The sequence below is a fragment of the Dendropsophus ebraccatus genome, chromosome 1 (genome assembly GCF_027789765.1).
Source record: "Dendropsophus ebraccatus isolate aDenEbr1 chromosome 1, aDenEbr1.pat, whole genome shotgun sequence".
NCBI classification, from domain to species: domain Eukaryota; kingdom Metazoa; phylum Chordata; class Amphibia; order Anura; family Hylidae; genus Dendropsophus; species Dendropsophus ebraccatus.
In genome coordinates, this window is record NC_091454.1 from 29,069,864 (window position 1) to 29,086,464 (window position 16,601).

A 16,601-nucleotide genomic window follows, 5' to 3' on the forward strand; every position below is an offset into this window, starting at 1 on the left:
ATGCTATGCTATGGTATAGCATACATGAATATATGCAATCAATAGATTTAAAAAAGTGTAATAACCTTATAATGCCCCCAGTTAATGTTTAAAATACCTCCTTGCCCATTATAAAAATATAAAAAAATAAATAAATAAACATATTAGATATTATATCAACTGGCATTGTCCGATCTATTAAAATATAACATTATTGTTCCCACATGGTGAACGACATAAGCGGGGGCGAAAAAAACACCAGGATTGCTGATTTTTTAAAATTATATATCCGATTTTTAAAAAAATAAAAAGCAATATTTTTTTTCTTTTCTTTTACACCAATATGATATTAATAAAACTATAAGGGTGCGTTCACACCTACAGGATCTGCAGCTGATTTTCTGCAGCAGATTTCAGTTAAATAACTGAACACAGCATCAAGATGCTGTGTTCAGTTATTTAACTGAAATCTGCTGCAGAAAATCAGCTGCAGATCCTGTAGGTGTGAACGCACCATAAAACTATAAAAATCATGGCGCAAAAAAATAACACCCCATCCAGCCCTGTAGGTGGAAAAATAAAAGCGCTATGGCTATTAGAAGGCGGGAAGGAACATTTGACCTTGACATTCGTGCATTAATGGGCTCGGTCTTGAAGAGGTTAATAAGCCTATACTTTAGGCATGCAGGGTCCAACTAATGCTGGTCAAAATAACACTTTTGTAAGCATGCTCTGTGACTGCTGTGACCTGTGCAAAGATCATTTCACAGGGAGGGGAAGGCTGAGCTGTGATTGTCTTTAAAATCTACTGGTTTCCTCTTTCACTTTTAATGTGTACAGGTCACGTTACAGCAGCTCTCTACTAAATATGCTTTACCTATTAGAATGCACTTAGCGATCTCTTCTCATAGCTTGTTCTAGTGATTAATGGGGAAATAATTTGAGTTGTGTCTCTTCATGGGCCCCATTGCGGTAAAATGGAATGTATTTGGTAAATGGTACTTACATCTCATATGAATAAGATTTATTCTTTTATGAATAAAAACTCCATTTATTGCTTCCCTGTTACTTAGTACAATAAATCACCTCATTTTTACAGTACTTCCCCAGATGTTCCTGCTGTGAGATTATCCGATCCCATAGATTCTGCTGGAGCTGCTGCCAGTCATGGTGTCTATTTTCAAAAGCATGGTAGCTAAGATTACACAATGACATTGATTACTTCCTTCTGGAACAGCGCCACTCTTGTCCTCAGTTTGTGTTTGGTATTGCAGCTAAGGTTCATTGACCTTGTCATAATCTTACGGCATATCCTGACAATTTGCCATAATATGGGTATACGCCTTTAAAACAAACCGAACATTCTCCTGAAAAGTATGGTATTCCCATTGATCTCATTGTGTGTGGTAAAACAGAAAAGCCATAAATTTAATGCAAGCCCACAAAGCACGGCACGGGTACTCAACAGGGCCACCTCTCTCATTCCCTCGGAATATGGAGACGTGGGACCAGGATGCAGGGCGTAGATTAACCAATTTCCCGGGATCAGTGGGAAATGTAATTTCAGTTTTATTTTGTAAAGAAAGGTTAATGTAAGTAATAAGACATGATGGGCCATTTCATCAAGGCATTTAAACACTTCAGGCTCTGCGTTAAATGGTTAGAGGGCACAGTTACACTATTTATCAAGGAGACTCTATTAAAACCATGCAGTGTGTGTGATTTACTACAGCATACTTTTCTTTTCATTGGAACCATCATAAGAAATAAGATGATTTCTTGACATCCCTTAACACAGAGTGGATTGTCACCATGGTAACGTATCACTGTAGCACAAGCTGTTAACATTCCATTACATAAATCTAGGCTGGATTATTTGTGAACAAGGCCTTGAATACATGTTCTGCCATTCATTCACCACACAACAAAAGTCTTTCAGATTTCAGTATACAATGATAATCATGTATCGATTTAGCTTCTACGAATGATATTTAAGACTATGTGGCACAAGGGGAAAAATGTCCGGGGAAACACTTTTATATTGCATCCCCATGGCATAAAACAACACATAAGACATACTTACCCCCTCCCACCATGCAATCTTCTGGTCCCGACTATGTTGCAGTTGTACCAGCTTCCCTTGTTCCATTGACATCTATATCAGGATGTCTGAAGAAAACAACAGAGTGGGACCACAGCCAGTACCAGTTGAAAAACGATAGTCAAAAACGATAAAACCAAATGTTTCCTACTCATTTACCAGACCTGCAGTCCTGACAGCAGGTAGTGCCTACTGGGTTGCCTACAGCTGAATTATCAACCTAGGAACCTTTGTGCCTCTGTGGAGCTTTCTTCTACCATTCAGAATAATGCTCAATACAGCTGTAGTTCCACCTGCATCTAGGACAGAGGTCCTTGTGGTGGTTAGCTCTGTGGTATCCAGCCACCAGCAGGTTCCAGTAGTCCACAGGAGACTGCCTGCACATCCATCTCTGTGCAGGTGGTTCTAGCAATGTCCTAGATGCAAGGGCTAGCAGAAAAAACAAGGAAATAGTCATAATACCCCTGGGCAACTCTCCATACTGCCAGACAAGTCTTATCAAAGGTCACTCATCTCTGTCTGTCATCCCATGCGCACATTAATTGTTATGACCAAAGGGTGGCACCAAAGTCACAGGTATTCGGGCTGAGGGCCTCAATCTCTCTTTTCTTCAAGCCTACCTCGTGTCTGCCCCTGTAAAGATTTGTCTCTCTCTCTCTGGATGCTAACTTCTCTCCAAAGCTAACAACAGGGAGCTTTGCCACCTCCGTGAGTCATACACTACCTTGACCCTTGCGTGCTGGGATTTATTCGTCTTCTCTATACTATACACTATACCTACATAGGAGTAGGAGTGCCTCCTGTACCATTTCCCAAAATGACTGCAGACCCCAAAGTTAATTTAGACTCCAGACATATCCCAAAGAAAATAGAAGGCTAATCAGTGGTTAATAAGGGACAGGATGGATGACTGAAGCTCATGTGAGTTATTGAGCCATATGGGATAACCTTCAATCTGGTGCGTCAATGAGTGCATCAATGAGTCTTGGGCACCCAAGACCTTGCTGCTGGTGGACCAATTGGACCACATTGGAAGCCAAGGACTGACTGTTCACTTGCAGCCTCATAAAGTCCAACTAGAGATGAGTACAGCTCGAGCATGCTCAACTCTGATCGTTCGACATTTGAATACCAGTGGCTAAAGAAGTTGGATGCAACCCTATGGAATCTGGACCTATCTATGGCTGTATCCATGTTTTCCCAGACTCCCTAGGGCTGCATTAAACTTCTTTAGCCAAGGGTACTCAAATTTCGAACAATTGAGTTGTGCTCAAATGCCGAACGATGAGTTGTGCTCATCTCTAATGCCATCACAATGACACAGTTTTATTCACTCTAACATGTACCTAGTCAATGAATCTTGACTGGGTGGAGGAGAACATAGCGAGCTTGATTGGAGTTATTGTGTCCACTCCTCAATGCCTGCCCACTAGTTGATTGTATACAGCAGGGATGAGGGACCTAGGGCCCTCCAGCTGTTGCAATTATAATTCCCATCATGCCTGGACAGCCAAAGAGAAGCTTTAGCTGTCCAGGCATGATGGGAATTGTAGTTTTGCAACAGCTGGAGGGCTCAAGGTTCCTCCACCCCGATATATAGTATGAGAGCCACTCACAATTATACAACATTACATAGAGCATAGGAGAACAGCTTTAAAACGCATAAACATACATGCACTATAATGATACAAGATTGGTATGTGACAACACTATACTTTATACCTTTATATAGAGACCAAGGGGTCCCGTGAACTCTCCTCCAAATATATGTGCAAATGAATGCCTGTGTAACTCATGAATAGACTGTAATATCTCTGAGTGCTAGACAAATCTGCTTTATACTCTGTAAAGACATAAAATGGTATATTAATGTTGTTGGAAGTCTTTTCTATCTCGGAATAATGCCTCCATTCAATCATTTCATATGACATGCTAGAAGCCGGTGCTAAGTTGGTTAATTTTCTGAAGTCATTTTTTCCCACTCTGTACATCATAGAGATTCTGAACTGACCCATTTTGTTAAATTATAGATTGTACAATTTTTCCATAACTTTGCCTCTTTGGTGATATTATTTTTGTGATTCCCTCATCCTTTTTTTTGTCTGTCTGATTGCACGGGCCTTCAGCTGTGGGAGATGTCAGGACTCCTGTAAGCTGATTACTCGCCTTATCGGAGGTACTAGCTCTCTCACTGCTACTTTTGTGTAATGATTTTGAAAGATGCCTTTGATTAGGTGGAGAGGAGGAGGAGGAATGGAGACAGTGGTAGCACACTATATTAAAGGCACAGCGCTGTTTACAGGGAATAATATTCTTGAAGACAGAACCTGCAGTGCATTGACCAAATACTATGCCATGAGCTTATTGGTATGCAGTATGTATGGGAATTTACTGGGTTTTGTCTGAGTAGTCCTTTTGACCAACAGGATCATGGCACACAGCTACAGTATGTTACACACACACACACACACACACACACACACACACACACACACACATACACACGCACTTCCTCCCTTACGTCTCTAGCCAATGACAGCACAGCAAGTTGGAGAGAATAGGTTACTGATACACTAGCTTTGTAAGGTGCTGTGTTGGTAGAAAGAAAAGAAATGGGGATCCCAGCAAGCACCAGGCTGCAGTGTACTGGAAGATGATTTATACAGTACACTACTATAGACGACAAGTGGGGGAGAAGAGATGGATGTACTGACTTTAATAAATCCTGCTGCTTCTGAGAGTAAAGATGGAGACTCACAGCTTTCAGGCAGTGGTGTAGCTGTAGCAGCTGCAATGGTCTGCCAGCTAGGAGGGTCTGGCTGGGCCCCCCTTGCCACTTTACTGTGTTCCCTACTTTTTTAGTGCAGCTGTTTGCATTTATGGGTCACAAAGACCCATAGATGTAGTCTGCTGCTAAAGGGAAAGTGCCAGAGCCGAGCGCAGGCCTCACCTGCATCCCGCCCTCTCCCTGCTTGCATCCCACTTACTTGCATTACCCTGCCCCACCTGTGGCCCCCAGGCACCGCAGTAAGAGCAGCCGCGGTCTCCATCATCCTCTGTGGCCTGGCCAGAGGATAGGGCTTACATATGAGATTGCAGGAGGGTCTGCTCTCCCCCAACTCCCCCCCCCCCATATGGGATCTATTGGAGCAAGTCAGATTTTTACAACCCTATTACAGCTCTGTAGGCAATATGGCAAGGAACATGAGCAGTGGGTGAAACAAATTGGCTTCTAAAAGTGTTGTCTGCTTATAACAGCTTTATGATTAAATAGAATGACTCAAAATCACTATAATTTACCACTTAATTTATGATTAATAGCACCACAACTTACTACTTATTGATTGGAGTCCGTAAGCCACTCTTGGAGCCTAAAAGCATAAGCATGCTATTATGAATTGTGACTCTAACAAGTCATATAACCAAAGAAATGCTGTCAAAGTGAAAGACAAAAATTAACCCTATACAGGTGTACTGAGGCCAGATAAGTGATTACAGTGCAGTTACAACCAGCCACTCAATGTGACTTGTTTCCTCTTACGGAAGTTCTCCTCCAACTCACAACAATTTTTTTCCTCTGTGGATTTCTTTTTCTCCATGCACCCAAAAATACAGTGGCCAGATGTAACAGTGCTCCACAAACTAAATGTCAGACTGGGAACAGGAAAACAGGACAAGTGAAGCCCTAACACTGGCGTCGTCTCTCTGTGCCTTCCTTTTGGAGTGCTCGGCTCCTTAACAGGCCGGCCCCAACCAGAAGACTGATCTCAGGACTGAAATAAGTGGTACACAAAACAAAGACAGAACAAAACACAATATCTCAGGGTCAACAAGCCAGGTCAGGAACTATCAGTCAAAGGTCAAGCCAAAATCAGGAAAACCAGGGAATAACAATCAGGATACAACTGGCCCAGTCCCAGAAGTGATTGAGGCAGAGACTCCAGTCCCCAGCACACACTATGAAGCTGACCAGTGGTGCTAGCCGCCAGTCAGCAGGCCAATATACAAAATACGGGGGCAGTAAAGCCCCGGCGGCGACAACAACAGAAGGACACTTTGCTGAATGCGCCCGTTGAAACTGGCCGGTTGCCAAGTACACCGTTGGTGCTTGAAGGAGGCCAGACGCGCACTATGCCAGTGCAATATGATTACCCTCTGACAAAAAGACTGCCTAGACAGAAATAGTTCCCCCTTTTATGTCTGTACTCAGTAATACTACTCCCTGAACAGTTAATGTGCCCTACACACAAAGTATCCTCCAAGTGCCAACTCATTTCCTTCCATAGTGTTCAATATATAAGTTGTGCCATTTGGTAAGAGTACTTCCGTCTTTCCTTCTTTAATATGCTTCATCGGCCATAGGTTTTAAGGGATTGAGAACTGTGAGAGTGTTTGACAGGGCAGGCAGCCAGTGGCTTTGTGTTCTACCATACTATTTAACTGTACAATGGTACCTTGGTTCTCAAACTGCTTGGAACTCAAATTGCATTTTTAAGGAAAGTTTGCTTTGGTTCTCAAACACTTTTCGAGCACCCAGTATTGAAGTACTCGGTATCTGAATGTTTTTGCCAGCATGGATGATGGGTTGTACGTGGGGAGTTTAGCACTGGTGAGGCTTCACATACAGTACGGTACTGTATTAGACTTCTGGAGTGCATATACAGCACAGTAGAAGTATAGGCAGTGCACCACCATCTCCCATATATTACAGTGCTGGGGTGGGGGGACTCCATACAGTAAAGCATGAGTGAACTGCTGGTGACTACTGTACTATAATTGCTGGTTTTGTTGAATGTTTCTTGTATATAATGTCCTGTACAGTATAGTGCTGTTCTGTAATGTCCTGTACAGTATATAGTGCTGCTCTGTAATGTACTGTACAGTACTGTATACTGTATAGTGCTGTTTCGTAGTGTACTGTGGAGATTATACTGGGCACAAATCAATGTAATATATGGGTACTGTAGGTAATTATTGGTGGGTGCTGGATCCAATTAAACACAATAACATTATTTCCTATGGGAAGATACTGCTCGGTTCTCAGACTGCTCGGTTCTCAAACTCCCTTCCGAAATCAATTAAGTTCGAGAACCAAGGTGCCATTTTATAGGCATTCTGAAAGGGGCAAAAGGGGAGTGATTTAATCCCTAAAACTGCACCCCTGCGTGATCCTTAGTAAAATATCAATGATGAACAATGAGTAAATTTACAAATGATTGCTTTAGGCATTTTTTTTTTTTTTTTTTAAAGAAAAGTCCTTGAAGATGAGCTAATCAAAGGATATCCTGCTGAGATCCTTAGTGATCAGCTGTAATCTGTAGGAAACCAGCAGCAAGGGGTCACTTCTACTGTAGCACTACTGCAGAGAAAATTAATCATTATACTGTTCACATTTATATCAATGGGCTGTGTGTTTAATACTTTATATTTAATATGCAAACTACTAAACACACATCCTGTGGATAGGCAATGAGTTAACCAAAAACACTCCTTTAATCAAAATGATACAGTACATTGTAAACATTTTTGTGGCATACCTATTGGGGCTGTGGGCTTCCATTATAGTCTTTTCCAAAAGCAGATTTCACGTGGGGTTCAGTGCTTAAAGGGGTTATCCAGCGAAAATGTTTTTCTTTCTAATCAACTGGTGTCAGTGAGTTATATAGATTTTTAATTTACTTCTATTAAAGAGGAACTGTCACCCCCCATGCTGGGTCAGAGCCCGGCCGACCCCTTCCCCCGCTAGAGCCCCTTATACTCACTTTGTTCCCGAATTCCTGCTTCTTCAGCCGGTCCCGGGACGGATATATTACCGTGGGAAGCCCGGAGCGTGCGCTACTGAGGTGAGTCCGACACTGCTGAGATGAGTCCAATGCCCATAGAAAATGACGGCCCCATTTATTCTCTATGAGCATCGGACTTATCTCAGCCGCGCGCGCCAGACTTCCCACGGTGATATCTTCGTCCCCGGACCAGCTACTAACTGTCATGCAGGAAATGTTGCTTTATTTTCAGTCTGACACAGTGCTCTCTGATGACATATCTGGCCGAGACAGGAACTGCCCAGAGCAGGAGAGGTTTTCTATGGGGATTTATATAAAACTGAGACAGAGTTCCTGTCAGCAGAGAGCACTGTGTCAGACTGAAAATAAAACAACATTTCCTGTAGAACACCTAGTAGCTAAAAAGTATGGAAAGACTTGAGATTTTTTAATAGAAGTAAATTACAAATCTTTATAACTTTCTGATATCAGTTGATTTGAAACAAAAAGATTTTCGATGGACAACCCCTTTAAGTTGACTAGTGTACTTTGACTAGGAAGGAGCACATTTACAACACTAGTGAAGCAAAGCGCCTTGCTACGCTTGGTGGTCGGCTTGTCAGCCTGCTGCCTTTGAATTCCATGCTGCTTTGGGTGTCAGGAAAATCGGGATCCAGTCCTGGGAGACTTCTCAGTTTTTCAGGACTAGATCTTACTTTCAAGTCACTTGGAGAGTAGCGGCACTGGAGTTAAAGGCAACCAGCTGACAAGCCACCAGCCAAGCCGAGCACTTTGCTTCAGTAATACTGTAAGTCATCTTATCCCTCACTTTGACTTTGCTCTGCTGTCACCCTTGTAGCCCATTCCCGTCTTTGATCACGTAACAAATGTGGCTATCATTCCTTTTGATCACCATGTTTAAGTATTGGAATGGGATGATCAACAGTAATAAGCTGCATCCATAAATTTCATTACTGCACAAGGATTAAGTAGATCAGCCTCCACCTTGATGTTCAGATCGGCAACTGTATCCTACCTTTTTAAATCTTCCATTAATCCCTTTTGTATCATTACAAATAGGCAGCTATTTCCTGTTCTATCCCTGGGAGGACAGTTTTATAATCCTCATTTCTATATATCTCTAAATAAGCTAAGAGAGTAAAGGGGAGATTTATCAAACGGTGTAAAATTTAGACTGGTGCAAACTGCCCACAGCAACCAATCACAGTTCCACTTCATTTTACCAGAGCTGAAAGCTGAGCTGTAATTGGTTGCTTTGGGCAGTTTGCACCAGTCTAATTTTTACACCCTTTGATAAATGTGGTCCTAAGTGTACAATCAAGGAGGCTTAATCATCATTAAATCCATTATTAGGCTACGTTCACACAACATATTTTTAATGAAAAGAACGGACGTTCTTTTCAATTTACACAATAGGTGGTCTTTTCATAATGAAATGATTTGCATTGAAGTCAAGGCAAGCAATGGCCGTTGTTTCACAAAATGTATTTTGTGTTTGTTATGGCTGTTGAAATAATGGTGATGTTGTGGTGTCCCAGCAAAGGGTGCTGTCCCTAGGCACCTGATCAAATAACTCCCAAGTGGGAGATGGAATTCTGCTGTCTTTTCCCCACTAGGTGTCACTACTCTCTTTATTTATTCTGTACTATGCACAGCTGAAGAAGCAGAAGGGTTAACTGTTTTGTTTCTCGTGTTATATATTGACCAGTCACAGGTGTGGGTGCTTCTCTGTCCTATCCTGTCTTCTCTCTCTCACACACACACTCATCCCCATTACTCAAAGGAAGGTTAACAGAGCCCCTGTAGGAGGCGTTAGTCTTTGGTGGGAGGAAGTTAGCGAGTTAGTGGCTGGAGGTCCACGTGAGTGGAAGTGTGAAGATCAGCACAGCTACAAAGTTAACCTTGTGAACTCTACCACAGTTATGCAGTGTTAAGCGCTACAAAGGGGAGAGAAGCCAAACAGGGAACACCTTGCCCACACCAGCAACCTCTCTAAAATGTGCAGGGCAGTTACCTGAATCAATAGGATCTGACCCAAGTAGGACAAAGCTACAGTACGCCTATGTAACCTACTGCGCAGTGCAGGGCAACTGGGTAATCCTGGGAGTCTGCTACACCCAGATAACCGACGACTGGGGCTCATATTACTGGTAGCCCACCACTAGGGGGCATAAGATGGTTGAAGACTAGAACAGTTATCCATGAGTAAGAGTATTCTCTTTTGTCTCTTCTACTATTTCTCCTGTTCAGGCAGAGCACACTTACTGCATTGGGCAGGGCCCCTCTTGCAACTCCTCTCCTCTCTCTACTGCAACTAACCTACTTCTACAAGCACTGGTTCTACCTCAAACTGCCAGCACTTTAGGTCTCTGTAAAGATTTGTATTATTTCATAACGTGCTCTAAGTTACTCTTCAGAAAAGTATTTTATTTTTTACCAAAACGCACAGGACTCTGGTCTTCTGTTTAAGCACCTGCACAAACACAATGCTGTATACTTGGGTTACTCTCTCTTTCTGTGCTGTAGTAGTGCCAACAATCCGGGGTGAGTCTAACACCACTGCAGGCTACCATGACAAGTGCCCAAGTGACCCTAAACAACCCCTGCCTACCGGCACGTCGGCTACCACAATGTCAATATTGTTGATTTATAATGTAAACAAGTGCCAATCTGCTCATTTACTGAGCCTATTACACGTCTCGATGATTGTTTAGCAAGGGCTGCATGGACATTACATCTCCACGTTCCTGGTCTTCTCCTGTCCGCTGCTTGCTTCCTGGCGGCTGCAGTTTCAGAGTGGCCAGTGACTGACCGGCCTTTCTGCTCAGAGCTCAATTTGAAAACTGCAGCTGCTGGAAAGCGAGCAGAGGGCAGGAGAAGACCGGAAGCACAGAGAGGTAATGTATTATCAGCCACATCACTATTACATGTAGTGATGCACAGTCAGTAGCCAATGATTTTAGGTCCAGATCAGTCAATAATCGTTGTCGTCAGCTGATTGTTGTTTCTATTACACGGAGCAATAATCGGCCAAGTCGGCCTGATTTGATCGATTATCGCTCTGTGTAATATGGCCCTTACAGTTACAAAAGTAAATAACTGAGCAGCAAGGCATACCTTGTGCTTTGCCACTTAGTGAGTACAGTATGTGGTGAGGTACAGGTATAGGTGTTGTTGTGTCAGCTCAGCCAAATATGGTATTGTCATGACGCCAGTGCTTGTCCAGCACACAGGTGTGATGTTGGTACCTGCTTTGTTTATGTGGTTGTTTATGTGGTTTGTTTATGTTCCCCAATGGTCGGTAACCTGCCTGGTTGTAGTGGGTCCCTTGGGTTCTTGTCACAGTAGTCCTAAGTGGCGACTGACCCACCCAGACTATCGGTACTGCCACCCACAGTTCAGGGAAAAATAACCCAAGGTGTGCAGTTAGTGTGTATGGGTGCTGGTGCGTACAAAAGATGACAAAAGAGTACCAGAGTTATCAAAAATAGAACAACTTTACTGTAAAGTCTCTCAGTAGTACAATACACTTTGGTAAAATTGTTGACTTTTTACATAGACTACAGTGTTTGAACTTGTTTTGTGCTTGAGGAGGTGCTGGAGAAGTGAGTAGCAGAGAGGTAGTTATAGCAGTGCTTGGAGAGTTTAGAGTAGAGAAGAGTTTGTAGAGGGAGTCCCAACTCAATGTAGCAATGTACTCTGCCGGAACTTTTAGAGAATACTTTGCAAAGTAAATAATTTACTTGTACCCATGTATAGACTTTGTCTGATCACCTCCTGCCCTACAGTGTTGAGTGTCCTGTCCTAATAGGGTTTTACAAGCCCAGCCGTGGTTATCTGGGTGAAGCTAAGTCTTCGTGGGTGTCCCAACCACCTGCACTGTGAGATAGGATACGCAGACCTTCCTTAGTAGCTTTGTCCTATCCAGGCTAGTTCCTCTTGTTTTTCAGGATACTGCCCTCCTTTTTTAGACTTTTTCTCGGCGTGGGTTAGGATGTCCCTGGACTCTTTTCCCTTAAAGTGCTTAACACTGCATAGTAGATATAGTATAAGTAGTAAAATAACTGGTTGTCTCTAGTTGCATCTGAACACTAGACTGCACTGAGCTGAACTTTGGTCCCAGACAAGGGTCCTGGCACAAGCCAGGCTCTGGTTTGGCTACAGCAGGGACATTTGCTCTGTGTCTTTCTCCTATGAGAATCTGGATAAGACTGACTAAACTTCCTTTACCAAGTAACTAACTTTCTACAAGGGCTAAGTGTGGGGATAAGTGTGTGCATAAGAAAGAAGAAAAGAGATTGGTTAGAAGATTGGTTAGAGAGCACCTCCTATAGGTCAATAAAAGCACATGGTACACCGAAAACATTAGGCATATAAGAAATACTGAAATCTAGTGGTGAAACTGCAATGTACCCTTCATCACTACTTAACCTAAAGTGAGAAGCATTTTGAGGGGGGGCACAGGAGAGACATAAACACCTGTGGTGGGACACCACAAGCATACAGATGCCGGAACTCCTGCCTTTGACAGTGGTACTTTCAGTGTTCCCTATGCTATATTTGTAGGGTGCCATGCAGAGTACATAGAGTATAAGGGACTGTTGTCATAGCAGTGAGGAGCATACAGTTTATAGCTATTATATTCCCTGGGCTATGCACTCAGGCAATGAATTGTTAACCAAGTGGTAAGGCATATAGCGTATGCTTCAATGCCTAGTGTACAGGAAAAGGAGCTACTTCCTTTTTAACTATTCAAACGGATCATGATTTGGGAGATTTTCTCATCTCTAAAATTTTCCCTGACAACGTGCAAGTAAAATTTCCTTTTCCGAAAGCATTGGGGGTGTTTTATTTATTCACAAGCTTCGTTTTGTTGACATAATCTACATTTCCGCATATTGTTTTTTTCCTTTCATCATTATTAGACAGTTACAAGGATATGATTAGATAAATGTTTAATAGCATAACATGTTTTTACTCAATCTTTCCCATAGGATCCATATAACATGAATTAATTCATTAGGCTTTAAATGTCAGACAGCCACAGTGTATTTAGGAGGAAGCCTCAGAATCACAAAGGTAATTTTTTTTTTACATCAACGGGAAAAAACAACAGAGCAATGCAGTTTATGTGTTTTAAAAAAAAAGGTAGTGATGCATTATGGATTCAAAGCTGGAATTATAGGCCAGCTATTGATTTTGACATCTTTGTTCTTTACATTGAAAAAAAAACCTTCAGGGGTCTGAACTAGTACAAAGAGTAAAGCATGAGACAGAACAGGCACAGCTGCTTTAAGGTAATGATTATGCAGCACTGCAAAGGCTTGGGGAGCCTGAATGTACTGGCAGGCGTTTTATTAATATTAGTTGTCGGCTGTGATGGATAGTACTGTGCCACCCGCAAATAGTAAACTACATTGCTAGTGCTATCATATGCAATAAAAGAAGCGTTTCCTGCATTGTGCTGCCAATACTTTTCCAAGCATCATCCTTTTTAACTTGTCCCCTGCACGTTGTGCATTCATGTATTCAGCTCATAGGCGGAATGCTCAATAGACAGGGGAGTAGTGGTGAGGGCGGCTTTTTCCATCTTGTGTCTGGGTACGCCTTATCATATCCTGAAGCTGACTTGAAGTCATATTCCTATCCTGAGATAACCATGCTATCAGAAAGGCTGGTTTAGATTTGTTTTCTGCCAACTTTTGGCACCACTTTGTAGCGGTGGTTTTCCTTCACCAGAGTTAAAATTTAATATGATGTCTTATCCCTCTGCCGTGGACTGGGTTGCTAATTGGGCCTGCTGGTGGGTTTGTTATTTTGGAGGCTACGTGTCACGGTGGCCAGGAGTGGTAATACCCACCCCTGGAAACACTGCAACCGAACCTTGGTTAGGACAGGTGTGAGGTGCAAGGTGTTTGTGTAGGTGCAACGGTAGAGTCCCACTTTAAACAACTTGGAAACTTTATTCGAAAAAAGTAGCTTAGTGCAAACAGTTACACACAGTGCTCAAGTACTTATTGCAAAAATAATCAATAAGAATATTCCAACAGGTAGATAGATAAGTTGACGGAAGAAACTGTAACAGGTGATAGGCACTGGATGGGAGGGCCCCTGCCTAATGTACTAGGTGCTCTGCCAAGATGTGGTGAAGTGTTGAGAAGTGTTTGAAAAATCCTTGTACTCATGTATGGATGAGTCTAGTCATCTCATCCAACCGCTTTCTGCCCCACAATGTCGAGTGACCCGTCCTTTGGGATAGTACGAGTCCCAGGTCTAAGCTCTCAATGGAGCTGGCTTGTAGTATCCTTCCTACAAAACTGAGCGCTTGTCAGTGAAGAGTAGCTGAACTTGCTGTAGTATCGGTCTTCAGGTAGCCCATCCCTTTTGTAAGGTGGTCACTTACATCCCTTTTGTAAGGTGGTTCTCCTCTCTGTCTGGAACTAGAGTGAACATTTTAAGGAAGTGTAAACTACAGAGAGCCAGTGTATGTGTAGCTAGACCTAAGGGTTATCTGCAGCTGTGCTGTATGAGAGTGACATCTAGTGTTTGTAGTAAGGAACAGCGGCCGCCGACCTGTCCTATCCTGTGACACAAAAGAGAGGCAGTGTTACCAAGCTGTAAGAAAGAAAGAAAACACATAGTGGGACACCACAGTTCTACCAAAAAATTCTGGAAAAAGATCACCCCGGCAGATAACAGCTTTGTTAAAGGGGTTAGCCAGAGAGCAGACTAGTACTACCTCTTCTGCCTTCCAGCGCTCCACTTCCCACTTCCTCCCCTTGGCCATCACAGAAGATCCTGAGATAAGAGGGGGGTGGGTGCATGCTGTGGACGATAAATAATAGCTGCCTAATGTAATGGTGACATTGGGCAGCTATTGGACATTTCATTTGGACGTGGTTTCACTCACTCACAATGCACTTAACATGCACCTACCCTCCCCCTCCCCCACCTCTTTCAGAAGTACCTCGTAGATGTCCAGAGAAATTATTTGGTACTCCAGAGAGAACAGATTGTGCCACTACGGCACTTGCAACTGCGCCTGAGTGGTAGCTACAGTAAATTGTCTTAAAGTTCCAACACAGACACAACGTAAAATCTTCCTATTACACTTTTCTACCAGGTGTTGGTGCAAGACACAATCACAAAACGGTCAGGGATAACATAAGGATGGAAAATTTTCTTGTAAGGTGCAAATACAGGATTAGGCTGCATTAACACTACGTATATTTCAGTCAGTATATGTACATTTCAGTCAGTATATTTCAGTCAGTATTGCAACCAAAACCAGGAGTGGATTAAAAACACAGAAAGGATCTGTTCACACAATGTTGTAATTGAGTGGATGGCCGCCATTTAATGGCAAATATTTGCTGTTATTTTAGAACAACGGTTGTTATATTGAAATAATGGCAGTTATTTACCGTTATATGGCGGCCATCCACTCAATTTCAACATTGTGTGAACAGATCCTTTCTGTGTTTTTAATCCACTCCTGGTTTTGGTTGCAATATGAGGACCACAATACTGACTGAAATATACTGACTGAAATATTCGTAGTGTGAACCCAGCCTAATAGTAGTTACCCTTCAAGATAGTTTAGATTACTGATTTGTAGAGGTAAAATGAGAATTTTGAGCAACTTTAGACTTGTATAGAATAGTTGCTTACAGATAGAGGTAAGTGCAACTTGAGCTTGCTCTGGTCCGTCCGAACAAGAGGGTGCAGCATTTGATTAGTGAGGGCTAAAGGCTGTATCCGTGTTTTTCAGGCAGCCTGAAGGGGAGGATCGAACTTCTGTAGCTACCGCTAACCAAATGCTGCACGCTTGGGTTTAGACAGGCCTGAGCATACTTGAATTGTGCTCATCTCTACTTACAGACTTAAACAGTGGTGGCAGGGTGGGAACTGCCCTTGCAGTATTGTACTTTACTGGAGAGGTTTCTAACAACTTTGGTTAGGTTGCGGTTGCTAGAAACTAGTACTCACAGTAGAAATCCAACCTTGCTGAAATACAACACCAGACACATTAGACACATACAGGAGTACCTGGCACCAACATTGCTGCAGATATCGGTTCTGGGGCCATCCGCACTCTGCCAATATCAGTGTATCCACAACATCTGGTGACGTGTCGCTCCAACCGGAAATGGATGCTCAGCATAGACTTTATATTGGAGCTGTTGTGGGTGGGGCCAGTACTGAGGTGGGTGGGGCCAGTGCTGCTAACACATGTAATGTACTGAACTTGTACTGTACTGAATTTGAGGGGCTTATAAGGTACTACATCCAGGAATATGTAGTGGCTAATAGTATTATAGGTGATAACCAGCATGGTTTTACTAAGGACAGAAGCTGTCAACCCAACCTAATATGTTTCTATGAAGAGGTAAGTAGAAGCCTGGATGGCGGCGCGGCTGTGGATATCGTGTACCTGGATTTTGCAAAAGCGTTTGACACAGTTCCTCATGGACGTCTGATGGGTAAGTTAAAGTCTATCGATTTGGAAAATTTAATGTGTAACTGGATTGAAAACTGGCTTAATAATCGTACCCAGAGAGTGGTGGTCAATGATTCCTACTCCGAATGGTCCCCGGTAATAAGTGGTGTACCCCAAGGGTCAGTACTGGGCCCTCTTCTGTTTAACTTGTTTATTAATGATATTGAGAATGGAATTAGCAGCCATGTTTCTATCTTTGCAGATGCAAAAACTAGAAGGGGTATACATTTAAAAAATA